This window comes from Saimiri boliviensis, chromosome 3 (genome assembly GCF_048565385.1).
Source record: "Saimiri boliviensis isolate mSaiBol1 chromosome 3, mSaiBol1.pri, whole genome shotgun sequence".
NCBI classification, from domain to species: domain Eukaryota; kingdom Metazoa; phylum Chordata; class Mammalia; order Primates; family Cebidae; genus Saimiri; species Saimiri boliviensis.
In genome coordinates this window covers 85,516,157-85,538,343 of record NC_133451.1, presented here as the reverse complement: position 1 = coordinate 85,538,343, position 22,187 = coordinate 85,516,157, and the positions used below count along the sequence as shown (strand labels likewise).

The 22,187-nt window shown below is 34.5% G+C and overlaps 1 protein-coding gene and 1 non-coding gene across 3 annotated transcripts in view; both read right to left on the bottom strand.

The window, feature by feature from the left end:
* Positions 1–22,187, bottom strand: part of GRID2 (glutamate ionotropic receptor delta type subunit 2) — a 1,500,723-nt gene that overhangs the window by 1,227,697 nt on the left and 250,839 nt on the right. The gene's annotated exons all lie outside the window — the stretch shown is intronic.
* LOC120363788 (small nucleolar RNA SNORD36) lies at positions 13,880–13,954 on the bottom strand. Its single transcript, XR_005579227.1, has one exon. It is a non-coding gene; the product is annotated as a small nucleolar RNA SNORD36 (small nucleolar RNA).

Here is a 22,187-nt window from a genome sequence, read left to right as displayed (position 1 = left end):
AATAACTCTGAACTCATTTGTAATTTTTTTCTTCTTCTTTATTACATGAACACACATTTAACTAGCATAAATGAAGATTTTATAGATATACACTGATTATTTTTTCAATATGTCCTATAAAATATACATCTATTTCCAGGGAATTGCCATGTAAGGTATTTCAAAAGCATTAAGAAAACAGTGATTATATTATAACTGTAGACTAGACAACTGTAAATGAGACATGAGTTTCTCTCAGGAGGATGGCAAATTTTCTAGCTATCCATTAGCTGCAATATATATAGCAGTTAATTAACTGAGTCCATTATACTCTGTGTGTATATGGACTCTCTCTAGATATGTAGTATATAGAGAGTATAATGGATTCAGTTAATTTCATCTTTCAGATCTGTACCATAGTCACAGTCTTTGACTTTACATATGTCGTATCCTTAAGAAAAATCAATTTCCAAATATTATTTTATTAAGAACTTGCTAGAAAATAAGCCTTACACAAATGGTCAAAGTATGCTTGCCACTGTTTCATTCATACTAAGAAAAGAGCAATAATACTTTAAACTTTATCATTTTTATAGGTTATCTCTCTTAATCCTCATTTTACCGATGAGGAGTCTTAGAATCAGAAAAGTTAGATGAATTACCTAATCACATGCTTAAAACATACATGATATGAGACTTAAATCTAAAACTCTCGGTTCCAAGGCCTGTAGTTTTTATCCTATATAAACTACATCTGTGTTTAAAACTTAGTCCATTCTTGAGACAAAATATTCTCCTTTTTGAATAACATGTGCTAGGGAAAAAGAAATAATGAATGCCTTCAAACTGTGTTTTTAATTTATTTTCATTGATAGTTTGATACCAGCACAAGGAATGTAGTCATCCTCTTTTGAAGTAAAAGAAACAAACAGCATCTGGAAGGAGCTAATAATTTAGAAATGAGTTGTGGGCCGTGTTAGAAGAGATGATAGAGTGTGTACTGCGGCCTTTTAAACACATCTTGAAAAATTAAGTAAAAGTCAAAATATGTCCATTAAGAATGTTTACTTATGGTACTTGATATTAACTAATTTACCATAGAGCTTGAATTAAAAAAAAAAATCAAATTTGGAAAAATTATAATGCCTTGCTATTGCATGAAGACCCATAGTTGAAGTATATGAAAGAAACATAAGTAGATTTCTAGGGATCTCCTACTATGATTATATATCTTAAGATTTCAAATTAAAACTCAAAAAATATTGTTTTTTAAATAAAAAAGGAGGCCAGTGTGGTGGCTCATGCCTGTGATCCCAGCACTTCTGGAGGCAGAAGCACGTGGATCACAAGGTCACAAGTTTGAGACTAGCCTGGCCAATGTGGTGAAAGCCTGTCTCTACTGAAAATACAAAAATTGGCTGGGCATGGTGGCACATTCCTGTAGTGCCAGCTTCTTGAAAGGCTGAGGCAGGAAAATCACTGGAACCTGGGAGGCAAAGGTTGCAGTGAGCAAAGACTGTACCGGTGCACTCCAGCCTGGGTGACAGTGCAAGACTCCATCTCAAAAAAAGAAAAAAAAAAAAAAAAACAAGGAAACAAATTTGCTTTTAACATAAGATATAGAGCAAACTGGCAAAATATTTGTATCAGTGAATTCTGGTTTATCGGTAAATAGATGAATATTTACACTGACCTCAACATTCATGTCAGTGTTTTTTAAATTGTGATTTAATGATGAAGTAATCTGCTACTTCTTTCTTGACTCAGAGTTTGAATGAAATATGATACATGACAAAATGATAATTACAAGAATTCAAATAGATAGATAGATAGATAGATAGATAGATAGATAATTATATTTGGGTTGTTGAGATAAGGTTGCCCAGGCCGGTCTTAAACTTCTGAACCCAAGCAACTGCCTCCACCACCAGAGTAACTGGGATGACAGGTGTGAGTCAGTAGGCCCTGCTTGCATAAATTTCTGAGGATGTTACTCTCTATTTAAGTATGTTGTTTCCAATATATCTTTGGCTATATTAAAGAGGTAGCTTCCCAAGCTTTAGGCAGCCAGGACTGAGAGGCTCTGTTTTTTTATAATCCCATTTTAAATAAAAATGAATAAATTAAGTCTCAGAAAATGTTAGTAAGTCATCCCAAAACTTGACTTGAACCTTGGAAAAAACATATTTAACTTATGTAAGATTCTCCCTGAGATTTTGAGGCCAGCCAATCCCATCATGTTTCATCACTGGCATCTTTGTTTACTGCTCAAAATGTTTATCTCTTTAGCCATTCTTCAGCTCCTCATTTTAAAAATATTTTTTCCTTTGACAAATGCCTACCCTACCTTTACATGATGCTAATTGTTCTTCACTCTGACCACCTAATTCCACGGTAATCACATTTCATTAATATTTTCAACTCTTTTATAGAAGAATCTGGCTTTGATTAAATTCTAGCTTTCTCTAGAGGACCTTGTTCTTCCTGCAGTCCTTTCAACTGGAGATTTATTTTTTCACATCATAGGCCCTGTAACAACAAGTTAACATTGAGCAGCTCCTTAAAAACAATGCCAAGTCACTACTTCTCCATTATGGAGTGAAATAATCTCTTCTGAATCCCTTGCCATTTAGCTGTCCTACCCTCTGATCCTTCTCATCACTGTCACTGACTATCTCCTGGCTAAATTCATCATAATTCAGATAACTAAATTCATTTTATAAATTGAAACCTGGTTCAAAATCTCTCCCTCTGTCCCAAGTCCTACTATCACCCTGGGTGATAATTGTTGACTTATCTACTTTAGTAACAACTCCATCTCATTTTTCTTAATCCCAATGTCTACGCCTCCACTAAACCCAGGGCCAATGACAGGTCCCTGACATCTCCTGTACTCTAAATGAGAAATTCTGAAATCTAATATCTAACTCTTTACATGGTCTTTACAGAACTTTCAAGACTCATTCTATTCCATCTATTCTTCAGCCACATTGAAACTTCCAGTTCCCTAATCACTAAGTCGATGGAGATTCCATTTTACAGAAATGATGATAACTGACAGAGTAACAAGAGGTAAATTAATAGTTCCCCATTTGAATGCATTATGTTTCTGAAGCCTATTGAAATCAAAGTCCAGAAATTCGGTTGACAATTAAATGTGTAGAAAATGGAGCTTAAGAGAAAGATGTCTGAATTGCAGACATATATTTGAGAGTCATCAAGGTATCTTTGGAAATTAAAAATCTGAGACACATTAAAAAAAAATAGCCTAAATGGAAAGAGGGTCTAGAACAGGTCCCAGATCCAGAATGAAGATTAGCAGGGTGGGGAAGCAGCCCACCCAGGAGCAACACAGACCCAAGGGATCCCCAACTACAGCCAAGGGAAGCGGTGAGTGATTGTATGATCCCAGGAAGGCACATTTCTACTACAGAGCTTTATAAACCATGGGTCAGAAGGTCCCCTCACGGGCCCATGCCACCAGGGCCTCAGTCTGACACACTAAGCTGGGCAAAGTCTCAGGAGAACAGCTGCTCAGACACATGCAGAGATCCAGGAGCTTTATGTACTCCAACCCCAGGAACACTGGCAAGGGTGTCTGCAGCTCAAGCAAGGCAGGAGGTCCTTCCTAGGAGGTCCCCTAAGATAGGGGCTGAATTTAGGGAGTTGAGCAGTGCCAGTCTGCAGGCCCCACTTCCAAGACACCTCACAGGATGAGACCCACTGGCTTGGAATCCATACTAGCCACCAGCAACAGAGTGGAGCCTGCCTGAAAGGAGATGGCGCCCTCTGGGGGAGAACTCGGCCACCATATCTGCTATTTGATCCAATCAGCCATTTCAGCGTGTGGGCTTTGGCGAGTCCGAATGGTCTAGAAAAGGAAAGATCCCCACAGTGCAGCACAACTTCTTTGCTAGAAAGTGACTGGAGTGCTTCTGTAAGCAGGACCCTGATTGATTCCTTCTCACTGGGTGGGACCTCCCAGCTAGGGTCTCCAGCCATGCTGGCCTGCATAGTATTCCACAGATAGCGCTCTGATTTCTCTCTAGGCCAGAGTGCTTACAGGGAAGGGCAGATTGCCACCTTGGTCATTTGGATAACTCAGCCATTCCAGCCTGTGGGCTTTGGAGAGTCCAAGGCAACAGGGGCAGAGGTGGTTCCCCAGTATGGCAGGGCTGTTTTGTCAAGACATGTCCAGATGGCTTCTTAAAGGAAGACCCTGATCCATTCCTCCTCATGGGAGGGTTCTCATAGCCAGAGACTCTGGCCACCCTGTCCATGTTCTACAGTCAACAGAATTCTAATTTTTTCTCTGGGAAGGAGTTTCTGGGGAACAATGGGAGTGGCCACCACCTTGGCTGTTCCAATATCTCAGTAGTCTAGACTGTGGGCCTTGGAGAGCCCAAAATGATTTGAGACTGAAGGGATCCCCATGGTCTCCAGCCATCTTTTACAGTTGGGTTCAGGCTGGCAATAGGTCAAGATAAAAATCAATATGTCAAAATCAGTAGCATTTCTATATGTCAATCAGAGACAAGCTGAGTGCTAAATCACAGATGAACTCCCATTCACAATTGCCACCAACATAATAAAAATATCTAGGAATACAGATAACAAGGGAAGTGAAGGATCTCTTCAAGAAGAACTATAAACCACTATTCAAAGAAATCAGAATGACACAAACAAATGGAAAAACATTTCATGCTCATGGATAGAAAGAACCAATATCATGAAAATGGCCACATTGCTCAAAGCAATTTATAGATTCAATGTTATTCCCGTTAAACTCACACTGGCATTCTTCACAGAATTAGAAAAAGGTATTGTAAAATTCATAGGTAGCCAAAAGGAGCCTGAATAGCCATGGTAATCCTAAGCATAAAGAACAAATCTGAAGGCTTAATAATACTTGACTTCAAACTATACTACAAGGCTACAGTAACCACAACAGAATGGTACTGGTACAGAAACAGACACATAGACAAATGAAACAGAATAGAGAACCCAGAAATAAGACTGTACGACTACAATCATCTTATCTTTGATAAAGGACAAAAACAAGGAATAGGTAAAAGATTCCCTGTTTCATAAATGATGCTCCAAGAACTAGCTAGCAATATGCAGAAAACTGAAACTGGACCCCTTCCTTACACGACATACAAAAATTAACTCAAGATGAATCAAAGGCTTAAATGGAAAACTGAAAACTATACAAACCCTTGAAGAAAATCTAGGCAATCCCATTCAGGATATAGGCATAGGCAAAGGTTTCATAACAAAAACATCAAAAGTTATTGCAACAAAAGCAAAAAAAAAATGACAAATGGGATCTAATTAAACCAAAGAGCTTCTGTGAAGCAAAATAACGTATCAACAGAGTAAAAATACCACCTACAGAATGGCAGAAAATTTTTGCAATTTGTCCATCTGACAAAGGTCTAATACCCAGCATCTATAAGAAACTTACACTCACAAGAAAAAAATAAGTGGGCAGTGAACATTAACACACTTTTCAAAAGCAGGTATACACGTAGCCAAAAAACATGAAAAAATATCAGCATCAATGTTTGTTAGAGAAATACAAATCAAAACAACAATGAGATACCATCTCATACCACTGAGAATGGATATCATTAAAAAGTCAATAAACAACAGATGCTGGCAAGGTTGTGGAGAAAAAGGAATGCTTTTACAATATTGGTGAAAGTGCAAGTTAATGCAAACCTTGTGGAAGACAATGTGGTGATTCCTCAGAGACCTAGAGACAGAAGTACCATTTGACCCAACACTGTCACTACTGGCTATATACCTGAAGGAATATAAATCATTTTATTATGAAGATACATGCACACAAATGTTCATTGCAGCACTATTCACAATAGCAAAAGACATGGAATCAACCTAAAGACCCGTCAATGTTAGACAGGATAAAGAAAATTTGGTACATACACACCATAGAATAGTATGCAGTCATCAAAATGAATGAGATCATGTTATTTTCCTGGACATGGATAGAGCTAGAGGCCATTATCCTTAGCAAACTAATTCAGGAACAGAGAACCAAATACCACGTATTCCCACTTATAAGTGGGAGTTAAATGATAATCACACATGGACACATTTTGGGTAACAGATACACTGTGGCTTTTTGGAGGGTGTGGGATAGGAGGAGAGTGAACATCAGGAAGAATAACTAATGGATGTTGGGCTTAATACCTGGGCCATAATAAAGAACAAGGTAATATTATTTGCAGAAATATGGGTGGAGCTGGAGGCCATTATCAATAGCAAACTAATACAAGAACAAAAAAACAAAATATAAGATGTTCTCACTTATAAGTGCGAGCTAAATTATGAGAACACATGAACACATGGAGAGGAACAACAGAAACTGGGGCTTACTGGAGGGAGGAGGATGGAAAAAGGGAAAGGACCAGAAAAAATATCTAATGCACTATGCTTAATACCCAGGTGACAAAATAATGTGTGGAACAAACCCCCATGATGCAAGTTTATCTATATAACAAACCTGCAAATGTACCCCTGAACTTGAAATAAAACTGAAAAAAAAATGTATTTTAATGAAATTTTGTACTTCGAGTTCTGACAAAATGACAAACTAGTTGAGTTCCTTATTCCCTCCAACAAAATGAAATATTCAGAAACTTCAGAAGAATAAAGGTAGCACATATCTGAAGAACCAACAAAAAATCTCAGAGAAACCATAGGCAGACAACAGATTGTTGTAAAAGGTTGTTCATATATCAGGGTAGCCCTGAATAGCATCTCAGTACACCTGCAGAAACAATCAAAATTCTCACAGGGCTTATTGAGTCTTCTGTAATCAGATACTTGTTAAATATTAGACCTCAGATCCTAGTATTCAGTCTCTTTCTCACTACCAAAGTCTTTTTGTTGCTCCTACAATACGAAAAGTGTTTCCATCTCAGCAGTCTTGATCTTGTTATACTTTCTGCTTGTAATGCTCTTTCTCTTACAGAAAACACAGCTTCTTCCTCAACTGCTTCAGGTTTTTCTCACCTTCTTCGTGAGACCCTCCTGGATCACCCCGTTTAAAACTGCAGCCTCTGCCTCCATTCCCTTTCTGCCATTCCTGATTTATTTTTCTTCATAGTTTATATGGCCATCTGACACATTACATATCTTGACTGTATATCTCTTGTTTATTGTTTCCTTCTCTTTAAAATGCATTTTCCATGAGGGTAAGGGGTTTTGTTTGCTGTGTTAACTCTAAATTACCAGTGCAAAGAAATGTGCTCATTGCATATTAGGTAAGTAGTAAAAGTTCATTAAATAAATAGATAAAATATGATTAGATAATTGAATGTTTGAAATATAGCACCAATAATAAAATTAATAGTGTAATAAGACTTCCAAAGAATATTTAAACTATGTATACCAAGTTATTGAGTCAAAATTGTTGACAAGAGATCATCAGCTTTATCTGCCTTTGACTTCACCTTGTAGATGCTTTTATAATTCACTAAATATTTGAAAAGAATGTTCTGAAAATCTGTAGGCTCTAGGGTCCTATTTTCCTGATGAAATTTTGTTTTATTTCTCTAAATGCAATTAAAGATTTATTAGAGCAAATATTTAATAAATTCTAAATAGCCTTCTTGAATTAAGATATAACTAAGCTGCAGAAATAATCACAGTTCAGTAATGCCATAGATATTCAAATATTTCATGAATCTAAGCAAGCACATTTTTCTATAGAAGTTCCAAATGTAAGCCTAGCAGTTATCAAACTCAGAAATATGAAAAGCCACTGTGTAGATAAATCATTTATATGTAGCAGAAAACAATATGTTCTATTATTTGAGAAGAATATATAAATATAAAGTTTGAAGTTAAAAAAAGCCAGAATTATAAAGAAATTTTAAAAAGAAGAAATGACATCATTAGAAAGCTTGCTAATGTCAACTGGATATTATTTGATCCAATAAGTTTTGATGGTATTTCAGGTTATTTCATACATAAACTAATGTCAACATATTACTTTTGTGTAATTTTTTTTTTGCAAATGAAGTAGTAAACAATCAAATACAAATTGGATTATGTTTTAAGTTTTAAGGCATAACTATTTAAAAAATGATACTAACTGAATAAAAGCTCTGACAGGCAAGTGAATGAAAGATACAATGTTAATCACAGTGAAATAAATCTCCAGATTGGGCAGCTCTTTAGAAATGAGGATATAAGATTCAAAAGCATTTATAGTAAGTTTTCTTGTGTAACCATTGCAGTGAAAATCATTCACAACTGAGTACCAGCATTTCACATACTAGCTATACTTTGAGTGAAACTCCATAATATCTGCCAAAAATGCACCATCTTTTGCACATTTTAGCACCATTTATTTCTATTTTTTACAGTTACATAGAAATTCTTCTAATTATTTGCTTTCAGTGTGAATAAAACAATGTATGTACTGTCCCTTTACATAGTGTCTATTAGTTATCACTCTACAGTAACAGCATAATTTGTTCACTCATTCTCTAGAAAAATATCCCAATGTACAATCAGGAACATAGAGAGACAAGAAAATTTCTCAACATGTTGTTTGAAAAAGAGAAACTTCCTGTAGCTTTTCTGCCATTGCGAAGGAGGCATGCCAGCTGTTGACAGGAGAATGAATAGATCCAGTCAGGCTTAACATGCATACTATTGTCCAAAACTGTGTTCATTGGATATGCTGTCAACAAATTTTCTGGTCCCCCTTTTTTTGTTGTTGGCAAACTTTATTTTAATTATAGAGTTACATGCTATGCAGAATAATGACTCTGTGGCATCATTTTCTATTCTTAAAAAAAATTTCCATATTGAATTTAATAATAAGGAATTTTAGCTTTTTCTATGTATAAAAATCATGATATTTTGAGATGTTGTCCCTTGATTAGTTTTTAATTTTATTTTAACCTGCATTTCACATACCTCCCCAAGTTAATTAAATACTTCACCCAAAAATTTGCACCAGCTTCTAGGCATATCTACACAGTTTATTGAAACTTCTTAGGCTTTCAAAACCATAAATGGTCAGCAAAGAGCACACGAACTTCCACTGTTTCCAAATACTCCTAGCTTACAAACAGAGATTGTGTAAGTAAACTCAACTTATCTGATACTTGATTTCTTCCTTGTGATATACTGAAGAGAGAACCACACAGTGCCAGACTTCTAGCATACAAAATTGTTAATTAATAAATATATGCTATTTTAAATTGCTATGTTTGTGGTAATTTGTTACACAGCAATAGCAAACCAACACATTCAATTATAAGCATTCTTTAAACTATGAAAAGTAATAAATTATTCACTAGTCTGAGAGCAACTAGTACTGGGCCTATACAACATGGGAGAATAAGATTTGTTAATTTCTTTCTTTTCTTTAGCACACACCATAGGAGTATGCACATTTGCCAGGCACTGTATCACTCAATTAGGAACCAGTAGTAGAAACTGAAGTCAGATACCAGTCTTGAAGAGATTATAGTCTAGCTATAGAAATCGATGGATGGATGGATGGATGGATAGAATTTTATGAATAGCTAAATAGACAGCAGTTTAATAGCTTAAGTGCTGTAATCAAGAAATTGTGTTAAAGAAAAAAGATAGATAGAAATTTATGAATAGTTAGATAGCGGTTTAATAGCTTAAGTGCTATAATCAAGAAATTGTATTAAAGAAAAAAACTGCAATTGTGAAATCTTTAAAATATTTGCTCTGTGAGATATAATAGTTTGATTTTCTTATGTTGTCAAATAATATGGGAATATATATAAAGCCTCTAGCTCCTAGCAAGCATATGAATTCAGTAAACTGAAAATATACTAAGAAAAATAAATAATATGAATTGACAGTCATGATTCACATATTTTTATAATGTTTGTATTATTTCCAACCTGGGTACTTTTCTTGTAAAGAAACATCGTTTTCAGAGAATTTCCTCATTGATTTATCACTAAAAAACTAATAATTTTCTAATACAACATATTATCAAAATTCATATATGGAAGTAATAAGTAACATAACTAGCATTTAAAGATTAAAAATTAGGACCCAGAAGTGTGAGGTAACTTGTCAAAACGATATGCTTGGTGAAAGCCATTCCTACATTTGTAGTTAAAATTAAGCTCAGATCCAGGTACAGAAGCGAATCATTCTAAAGCCAATATTACAATGATGATCACTTGATAGAGCATGCATGAGTATGCTCTTTCTGGCATGAGCTACTTCCCACACTTTTGATGAACAGACCTACAAACTACACTGATGATACAGGGCATATTTCAGAACTGAAAAGAAAAAATATATTTGTCCTTGTAGCAGGAAAATATATATTTTATAAATATATGAGATTCCAAATAGTTTTGCTTTATTGTTTTTAATTATGACATGCTTCACAAAGAAGTGTTTACATTTTAAATGTATTTGTTAACCCCTTTTAACTGAAGCATTTGGCTTAAGAATGCTTGAGATTCTTTTAGATGTTAAATTTATATTTCTTTATTTTCAATACTGCAATGTTCTCAATACTGATGACGGACAGACTTCTTTCTATTCTCTAGAGATGGCCTTCTTCAACTTCATTAAAAAAGGAATGCTTTATACTATCATGAATTTTAAGATGACATCACCTCTCATCTGGATATTATCAAGTGCTCTATTTGCACTTGTTTAAGTGTCTATCAACCTTGATTTGTACTAATGTAATGCTTATAATATTTCTTCTCCATTAAAAAGCTTGTCCTTCAAAGGCAACAATGTTTTTTTTTAAACAGATTTCATATCTCATATTTATCTGTATATACCAGCCATTAATTTTATTACATTAAATTCATATGTGTATGACTGTAGTATAGTAAAAGCCTTATTTAAAATAAATTTTTATTCTGTTTGATTCTTAGTTTTATTTTCCCCATGTGGATGAAAATGTAAATATTAAATGACATAGACATAGTTTCTTATTTCATTTGGTGTATAAACTACAACTAAGAGTAAGACAGATCCATAAGTTTCCAAATATGTAACAAATCATGACATAATCCTTGTATTTGAATTAAATATTATTAAGATTAAAAGGGATTCAGAATTTATGAATAGATCAAAGAATGTTATGTAGAAGAATATCATTTTGGTAGAACCTTGAAGAATAAGTAGAATTAAGACATGTAAAAAGTAGAGACGGGACAAATTGAGAAAGGAACAAAGTCATGAAAGTAGATAATGTATGGAGTGTACACTGATAGGTATTTCCTATAGCTGAATTCTAGCGTTCATGAGAAGGTGTAGAGAGAAGTAAATGTAATTAAGTAGGTTAGAGCTAGAAGGAAGATAAAGAAAAATATCTAATTTGACACAAATATTTATGATATAATTAATTTGACATTAATCTCAAAAATAAAAAAAAATTATCTGAGTTGAATGGCATTTCTCAATCATATACTGAAAATCTAGTAAGGAAAGAAACTTGTAATACTGAGACAATATACGAGGCAGTCATTAAAGAATGAAAAAGAAAGAAGCATGAAGTGTTTCTAGTAGAACTCTATTCAGGGGGAGGGTGGTAAAATTAGAATTATACATAATTCTCTCCTGTTATTTTTGCAAGGGACGATAGTAGCTCTTAGAGAAAAAAATAGTAATATTATTAGGTTTGGTAGAAATTTTCACTCCTTATAAGCATAAAATCAATTTTCTAGCTCAGAGATTCTTTAGTTTACATATTATGCACGCATTACTGAGGCAGAAAAGTTCATAATCGTACTAGTCATGAAGGATACCACAAACAAGTAGTGGAGGGGAAAAGAGCTTCTACTTAAGGACATAGAGAACTCATTCCATTCCTTAGTGGCTTCTCATTTTCCAAACTTTCTAAAAGCTTAACTAATATTATTAGCACATAATCCTAACAACCATTAAGCCATTTTTTAAACCATTAATCTAGAAATGGGGAGCATAGTGGAGAGATTACTATTTAATCCTTCCCCAAATCACTCTGATAATACTTATTCCACAAAGCCCACTGACACTTAGGAGGCATTATCAATGTCATGGGAAAAAGACTCTCTAATATGCAGCTGAATCAAAAAGAAAAAGAGTTGGCCTGAGTAATTTAGAAGCATAAATAATATACCTAAATTACTTACTATTGATAAATATAAGACTGTAAAGTGATTTCATAGTAAAATTTCATATTAAAAGGCAACTATATATGAGAGCTGTTAGCATCAAGGCACCCTGCCAGGCATTTTACATATACATGACGTATGTAAAATGATTACATATTTTAATATATTCTTCATTAAGACATATTAATTTTGTACTAAAATTTTGTGAGGTAGGCATCATAGATAAGGAAATTGTGGTTTGCAGAGCCAAGATTCAAATTCAGGTTGGACTGCAAAGCTTAGGTTCTTCTCATTATATTCATTGCTTGTCTATGTTCCTTCATGTTTCTAGGTCTGGACTACCGGGCACAGGAGACATAGCAGCTCCTCACTGACCTGTGTGTGGGGACTGTACATAAAGCAGACAACACAGAAAAATGAGAATTGACTGTTACTATTGTTTGGAATGCAATTTGTCAAAATATTTATAGGAAAATTCAATGTTTGTGTAAACTGTAATGAAGCACCTAGCATTAGGTTAGTTGTGAAGTTATTTTACTTACCCTCAAACAGAGAAAAAGTTCTTATGTTCACTTGTGGTCTGGGATTGTACTAATTAGCACTGGAAATTATTAGATTATTACAATATCATTTAAATGTCACCCTGTGCCCATTAACCTTGGGGAAAATCAGAATAATTTTATCTATGGCACACAGAGAAGTGCATAAACTGAACTTTGTTCTGTATTGCAATGGCCTCAATCTAAATAAACTGAACTTGTTATTTTCAAGGAGATTTCATGTTGTTACAGAGGAGATAACTCACAAATTAAGCCCTCCAGGAAGGAGTAGATCATTAGACTAATTGTGAGAAATGCATTCAAAAGCAAAAAGAATCATCTTTCAAAACTATGATCCAAAATTTCTCAGAGATAAAGAGTATACATCTGGCTAAAACAAAGTTATTCATTTGCAGATTTGAGTGTGCCTATTAAAGAGAATCCACTATTTAAGGAAGCCTCCCATAACGCAATTTTACAAATATCTTGAATTATCAAACTGTTACAGTTGCAGCACCACCAGAATAGTGTGATCTTCTGGTATGTATTAGCAGTAACAATAATGACAACCTCAGTTTCAGTATGGGAAATAACTGAAGTTGGACATATTCATGAAGTTACATAGACAACCCCACAATGCACCAACTGTCAAATGTATAATGTAAGAGAATAATGATATGGAACATTCAGCATTAGAACTAATAAAAATAAAAAAAAACTTTTGTCAATGAATCTAAAGGCTGTATATCTGCTACAACAGAAATGCTGAAAGTAAACTAAACAATGTAACCACACTATAAAGCATTACTCAAGCAGAAATAGTCTATCCCACACCTAGCATGTGCAAGATTGTACTTAATATTTAAAAGATGAACACAATATATTTCCTACTTTTTAGAAGAAAACACACTAAACTGCATAAAACAATTGAATTTCAGGTCCCAAGAAGAAACAATGTAAAAGAAGCATATTTTAGAATACCTACTGGTATGAAACATTTCTTTTTGCCAAATGCAGGAACAGAAGCGTAGTGATTTAAGTAAATGTAATGAGAATTTTTATTAAGCTATGGAAGTAAGGTTTAAACCCAAGTCTGTCTGGCCCCCTAACCTATATTTTTTTACATTTCTCCAGCATTTATCAAAGTGTATTTTTCAAGAAGGTTATTACATTAAATAAAGATGCAATTCTTGTAGAAGTTTAAGAAATGTTCAGTTTTAAAAAGTTGAAATGATTTCATTTACTCAAGTACTTTTCAAAGACTTCCATACATCAATACACTTTTAAAGTCTTCAACATTCCCTTTCAAATAAGGATATTAGAAAGATATTTTGGGAAAGACTGTGCTATACTCTGCTGTCTCTACCACAAGGTATACGCAATATTCAAAAAATTTCAAAGGAGGTTGTGATTCACCTAAAGTAGATTAAAAAATTAGAAAGCAGCAAGGAACGGTGGCTCATGCCTGTCATCCCAGCACTTTGGGAGGCTAAGGAGGGTGGATTACCGAAGGTCATGAGTTTGAGACCAGCCTGACCAACATGGTGAAAACCCCATCTCTACTAAAAATACAAAAAATTAGCCAGATACAGCTATGCGGCAGACTGGGGCAGGAGAATCGCTTGGACCCAAACCCCATCTCTACTAAAAATACAAAAAATTAGCCGGATACAGCTATGCGGGAGACTGGGGCAGGAGAATCGCTTGGACCCGGGAGGCAGAGATTGCAGTGAGATGAGACCATGCCATTGCTCTCTAGCTTGTGCGATGAGAACAAGACTCTGTCTCAAAAAAAAAAAAAAAAAAAAAAAAAAAAAAAAAAAAAAAAGAGAGAGAGAGAAAAGAGAGCATGTTCCAGGAAGGTAAATGAATCTAACCAAAGTCACAGTGGTGGCAATGAATACTGTATCTTTGTGAAACAATTATCAATAAAGTATTAAACAATATTTTTAGGGACTTTAGTATTATGCAGTTCATCCCCAATGTAATATTCAGTCTCCCCTCTTGCTTAATGTTCAGGACATGGTCTGGGGAAAAGAAAAAAAATATATGATTGCTTTATAACAGTGTAGCCATATGAAAGGCTTCAAAAGAGAGAGGAATAGAATTGTGGCTCATTGGCCTCATAATAAAATCCACCTGACATCTGCCTATCCTCTGCCATGCTAAGTATGTAGGAAGGGAAGGGAGGAAAGGGGTCCTAATTGGAGGCTACCTCAGAAGCATGTAAGAATTTGATTTGGGACTTCATATCGGTCCACACTATGAATCCATCTGCATCTCATCAAGCAGGCTCCCCTCTACTTTCTTCTGCACATTTATCTTTCCTCAAGATGGCACCATTTTTCGATTATGCAATATGGAGGAGATTTGTCCCTCATTTAGAACTCCTAAAATAAAATTTCCTTCAAATATCTCATATGTATAGTAATGATAGAAAGCCAAAGGTATTCTAATAATACAGATGTTAGGAAAATGTAAACATAATTCCTTTCAGAGTAAATTAAGAATTATAGCGATTTCTTTTGTGACTTTTAAATAAATTATAAAAAGCTTAACTTTGGTAAAAATTAAAATTAATTATTAGGCAATGACTGTATCTCTTCACATTCATGAGCACTTTGAAACCCTGAGTTATGATTTGGTCTCAGGTTTTCAGAAACTGCTAACTGCTTATCTTCTTAATTGTATACAAACCTGTCACTTGAGTGGAACTATAGCTGACAATTTAGAAGAGGGGAGCTATTTTGTGTTTAATATGTAAATTTGTAATTACTTATGTGGAGAGATTTGATGTTTTCTCTGTTTATGTATAGACAGTAGCCTTAATGAGAATTTCTTCCCTGTAAGTTTGATATCGTTGACTCATACATTTCTTTGACTGTGGAAGACAACAAAGTGGTAAAATTAATAAGAAAATAATAAAGGTTGAGCATGCTGAACCCAAAAATCCAAAATCTCAAATTGTTCCAAAATCTGAAACATTTTCAGCACCAACAGGATGCTCAAAGAAAGTACTCATTGGAGCATTTGGATTAGGAATACTGAACCTAAGTATCATGAAATTATCACACAATCTGAAAGAATCCAAAATCTGAAACACTTTTTGTCCCAAGAATTTCAAATAAGGAATACTCCATCTGTAATTAGAAGAAAACATATCTTTCTCAGATGTACAGATTGGATTTTCTATCAATAACCAGTTTATCAATATTTGATAGTCTGATGTTTGTAGAGCAACTCTACAAATTATATACTCTTTAAAAGTGCATATTAGTAAATGCTATATAACATAAATAACTATGAAAGTATTTAAGTATATTTATCAAATGGTTGATATATAATAAAATTAAATTAAGCAAAATAGGAATAGTTTACTTTTAGGTTATAGGAATTGGCATAAATAATGAACAGGTGGCTGGGGACTGTGGCTCACACCTGTAATCCCAGCACTTTGGGAGACCAAGGCAGGTGGATCTTCTGGGGTCCGGAGTTCGAGACCAGCCTAACCAACATGGAGAAACTCCACCTCTACTAAAAAAAAAAAAAAAAAAAAAAAAAAAAAAAAATAGTTGGGCATGATGGTGCATTCCTTTAATCCCAGCTACTCCATAGGCTGAGGAAGGAGAATAGCTTGATCCTGGGAGGTGGAGGTTGCACTGAGCCAGGATTGCACCATTGCACTCCAGCCTGGTCAACAGGCAAAACTCCATCTCAAATATTAATAGTAATAATAATAATAATAATAAACAGGCAAACTGTTCAGAGAAGTGTTCATAAAGTAAGGTACCTATAGATTATGCTGAAAAGTAGAAATGAGTTAATAGTGAAGAAATATGGAATAGGTTTCCAGCCACAGTAAATTTATTAAATGTTTGACTGAGCTTTTAAGAGATATAAAACCAGTCATTATCTCATGTTTTGTTGACCTCAGCCACAAATATATCTGAAACCAGTTGCTCTGAGGGTACCATTGGCTCTAGTAATGAAGTTAATATTTTCATTTATCTTACAAAAATATTTATTAAATATACCTTCAGTGCAAAGCTCAGTGCTTGACACTGGAAATACAATGCCTTGAAAAACATGATCTAGTGGTTCACAGATAGATAACCCTGTGATAACAGGCAGCATCTGTTGGTACCTTTGAAAAAAGCACAACAAAACAAAGAAATATTGAAGAGATTAGAGGTAGGAAGAATAAAACCAGCTAGTCTCACCAGGGATGTTTTATTGAAGCAGGAAGGATTTGAGCAGGTACTTGAAGAAAGTGTTATATTTTTAAAGAATGAACGGTAGAGTGAATTTCAGGCGGAATGAATTTCAAGTGGATTAAAAGCTTCTTGCATTTACTGTAAGAAAAATAGTGCTGCTTTGTCTATGAAAAGAAAAATACTGCAATTCCTCAACAACATTTATAAAAGTTAAATATAAAGAAGTTTGGCCTTTAAAAAAGGTGAATAGGATAGTACTGAAGTTTTTTTATTAGGATAATGACATTAACAAAAAGCATTTTCATCCCCATGATTATAACCTCAATCAATGTCACCATCATCTCTTACATGAACATGCACATACCTTCCTAATTGACCTTTATTTTACTCTTCTGAACTCCTCATCTAAGTGTCTATATATCATGGCATTATAAAAATGATGAGGTTTCATAAGATAACCTCTATGATATTCAACCTCCCCTCAGAGGAATAGTGTTACACAATTGCAAGCATTTGAGAGAGGACTTGCCAAATATAAAAAACTTCATTGGCTCCAAAAATAGAATGAAAGAATCTTACAGGCTGTGATTTTTAGCTCCATCCTCAGATTTGTGATGACAAGGCATGGACTAAGTAAATAAAATTAAAAATTATTCTGGCCCTGTGATTCTATGCAAAGTATCTGCAGAAAATTTCAATGATGACAAGATTTCAAGGTTTTTTAAAGTGTAGTAAGTATACACGTACTTAAAGTGAATATTTACGTTATGGTTTTACTTCAGCTGCTTAGGTGTAACTTTCAGCATCTCACTTGATGCCTCTGTGCTTCAGTTTAGTTAGATACATAGTACGAACCAAGGACTAAAGGATGTCCAAGGGGCTTCTATAAATTTATGATGCCGTATATAAATATATATCTCTATTCACTAGAAGTATATAAAACTGACATTTTGGTTCATAAGATACATATATTTTTGCAGCAGGCAAAGTATGAAAATATTTTATACAAAAATATAAGGTTTTATTTGGTTGTAATTTACTTCCATTTTAGAAGAAAAAAAATACATGTATCAGGAATACTGAGAAGTTAAATTCATGTTATATTTATAAATCCATGCATGATTTTCTGTCTTTAATATCACTTATTTCCTGTTTCGTGATCAAAAAAGCCAATGTAATAACTAGCCTAAGAATAAAATATCAAAACATTATAAAATTAAAATTTTGAAATTATAAATTATTTTATTTAATATATTTTAAGGCCGGGCACAGTGGCTCAAACCTGTAATCCCAGCACTTTGGGAGGCCAAGGTGGGTGGATCGCGAGCTCGACAGATCGAGACCATCCTGGTCAACATGGTGAAACCCCGTCTCTACTCAAAATACAAAAAATTAGCTGGGCATGGTGGCACGTGCCTGTAATCCCAGCTACTCAGGAGGCTGAGGCAGGAGAATTGCTTGAACCCAGGAGGCGGAGGTTGCGGTGAGCCGAGATCGCGCCATTGCACTCCAGCCTGGGTAACAAGAGCGAAACTCCGTCTCAAAAAAAAAAAAAAAAAAATATATATATATATATATATATATATATATACACACACATGAAATTTTGTGTTTACAGTGTCTGTAGTAGACTTTTGAAAATCTGGTTACTTATGTAGGAAATACAAATGAATATTTGCATTTAAAAAATAAAGTTATATATAATTTTGTTAATATTTTAATCTTTCACTGCTGGAAATTTTTCATAAATTTTTGCAAACAAAAGCCAAGAAGGGGCAAAAAAAGAACACTTCCACAAGTCTTATTTTTTCTTACAGTTCCTCCTTACAAAATTAAACTTGTGCATCATTTTCTCTGTTGGACAATGTATGTTTCATGAATTAACACTAAAAGGTAAAATACCTTCATTAGTAAGAGCTGAGGATTTTACTACACTAGGATATTACATGAGTGGTAAGCAGCATGTAAAATCATTTCTTATGATCCCACCTCCTACTATACATGTCCTTGTGTAATTCCCTCCCCTCGAGCCTATTCATTTGCATCTAATAATTGGAATATGGCAAAATTAACTTCTTGGGCTTGCTTACACTAACTAGGGAGACAGTTGCCATCTTGTGAACTCCCCTGTGGAGAGGCCCATAAGACAAACAAATGGCCTCCAGTCAGCAGATGTCAAGGACTTGAACCAAGTAAGTGGGCTTAGAATTGGATAGTCACTAGTGTGAGCCTTAAGATGACTACAATCCTGGCTGACAACTTGAAGGCAATCTTGGAAAGGACCCTGAGCACTAGTCATCCAGCACCCAGATTCCTAACCCACAAAAACTATGAGCTAATATATGTTTAATGTTTGAAGCCATTAGGTTTTGGGGTAATTTATTATATAACAGTTGTTAACTAATACAGTGCAAAAAATAACAATAAATGATCCAATGAAAATTAGCATAAATTGCCTTTGATGTCAAATAGAAAAATTTAATTAACTGGGATAATGTTCTAAAGTTTTGAAAGGCAAATGTATTTATTTATAGTTTATAAAACTAAAATTTGATTTCAAATTTTAAATTAAGCCATTTTTTTTGGATCTGGTGAAGGACGAATCAACCTTTGACCCCACAAAGAAGGATATACTGGGTATATATCCAAAGGATTATAAATTGTTCTATTATAAGGACACATGCACATGTATGTTCACTGTAGCACTGTTTATAATAGCAAAGACTTGGAACCAACCCAAATGCCCATCCATAATAGACTGGACAGGGAATATGTGGCACATACACACCATGGAATACTATGCAGCCATAAAAAAACAAAGAGTTCATGTCCTTTGTAGGGATATGGATGAATCTGGAAACCATCATTCTCAGCAAACTGACACAAGAACAGAAAATCAAACACTGCGTGTTCTCACTCATAGGCAGGTGTTGAACAATGAAAACACATGGACACAGGGCATGGAGCATCACACACTGAAGTCTGTAGCGGGGGACTAGGGAAGGAACAGTGCGGGGTAGGGAGTTTGGGAGGGATAACATGGGAAGAAATGCCAGATATAGGTGATGGGGATGGAGGCAGCAAACCACATTGCCATGTGTGCACCTGTGCAACAATTTTATACAAAATTGTTCAATGCAACAGTCCTGCATGTTCTTCACAAGTACCCCAGAACCTAAAATGCAATAAAATATATATATATATTTTAAATGGGCATTATACTTTGGAAAGTCCTTAGCTTCTGTGGGGACCTTTTTCCTTTTCCTTTTGTTATTAGAATTTGATGACTTTTCAAGGAAGTTCTGCTCAAGCTGTTTCTGTACCAGTGGCCCTCTTTTTCATCTTAGGATACAGGCTGTCCACAACTAAGTCTTCCCCGATGGTTCAGTTTTCCCTGAAGATCACATCTCAGGTTAGATTTGGGTCTCCTTCAGGGCCCATTGTCATGGGTCAGAGAAGCCAAAGAATGTAAATTATTCAAGGAGGTAAGGGAAAAGTATATGTCCTTGTAACCTAGGAATTCTCTGAAAGTCATCCCTGAGTATCATCTGCCAGATAATTTAGAGCTCACTGTGGCAGCCTCTAACAACTGAGGGAAAAATGAGGAGGGTGAAATACAAACTTTTATAGGGAAAAAGAAATCAAAATAATGAAAAAGCTTCACAGAATTGAGGAGCATCTGTGGTCCAATATGCAACATTACACCCCTGAAATTTGAAGATAACTCCATCCTCAATATGGCTTGGAAGCCAAATTTGAAAAGACAGGAAATGTGAAAAGCTGTCTTTACTTCTGACAAACCACAGATGAGAAGTTAAAAAGCCTCGAGAACATGCCAAAATGCAATTAAGTAAATTTCATCCCAATATTTTAGGAAGTTTTTCTCTATTTTTCTTCATTGCCAGACCCCTAGAAGATATGATGTATGCCAGCTGCCTTCATTTTTCTCACCATCTCTTCCTTCCATTCCTTTTGCAATCTGGTATCATCTTGAACACTACTGAGATAGATTTTTACTATGCTCAATGAAATTGAAGTTAGGGTTCTTTCTCTCCTAAGTATTACTTGAAATATTTGTAGCATTGACTCTTAAATAAGTTCTTTCATCCCAGTATATTCTCCTTCCTTCACAGTTTCATATGATCTAAATCATCCTCCTATAGCTCTACATACAATTAGTGCAACTTTACTTCAACACAAATGCTAACTGCAGATAACTCTCATGAGTTAATAAGACCTTTTATATTCACTCAGTGAGGGAAACTGTCTTCCATACTTTACAGATATTAAAACATATTCACACTCTTCAACTTAGCATTTAAGAGTCTCTTTTATTTAATATTTTATGGTATTTCTGCTTCCAAACTCATGCAACTCTCATGACGGAATCCCATCCTCAAAATCATCCTTCTCTTTCTGAAAAATATTACTGCATTTTAATCAGTTATTTTTATTAAACAATTATAATACATTCTAACCTTATGCAAAATATTTTATTATAGTTGTCTGTACTGACAAGCAATAAACTCAACCTACAATAACTTGGTTGGTTCAAAGCTAAGGACAGGAGATGAGAAAATTGGGACCAACCAGTATGAAATAATGTTCACTGTGACACAAATATATAATGATAGAGCTAGAAATATATTGGATTATATGTAATCCCAATACTCCTGATTGGGATTCTATTCAGAGATTGAGAAAAAATATTTACATGAGTCATTTACCTGAACAGTTACTGCTAAAATAACTACTTTCATTATAATCTCTTTTCAGAAACTTGTCAACTATAATAAAATATTTTGTATAAGGTGAAATGAAAAATGTCCAATGGATAGTTTTTATTCTAACACAAATTATATTAGCTGTAAACAGGTTGACATTACCCAGGAGTCATGATGACAGGCTAATTACTCGATTAAATTGTTAACACTGCATTTACTGATGTGTTTTCATGTCAGTGACATAAACTTTCTGAAATGCGAACTTATCAAATTGTTTCTCATTTTCCCTATAAATTTGAAAAAACAAATTCTTTAGCAAGCTTTATATTTGGAACAGAATCTTGCACATTTCAATGTGCTTGAGAAAATATGAAAGTCAGTTTTCGTGTGATAATTATTACTTTATAACATTCTTTGTTATTTTCTAAATCATATTACTCTATATCTCTGTATCATCTTTCTTATAGACTGCATCATACAGGTTTACTGCTGCTCATAAATGAGCTCAGTATGTATATTAAGGTATGTTAACACCATGACACCTACCTAGTTGCTCCATTTCCAATCTCCGCTGTT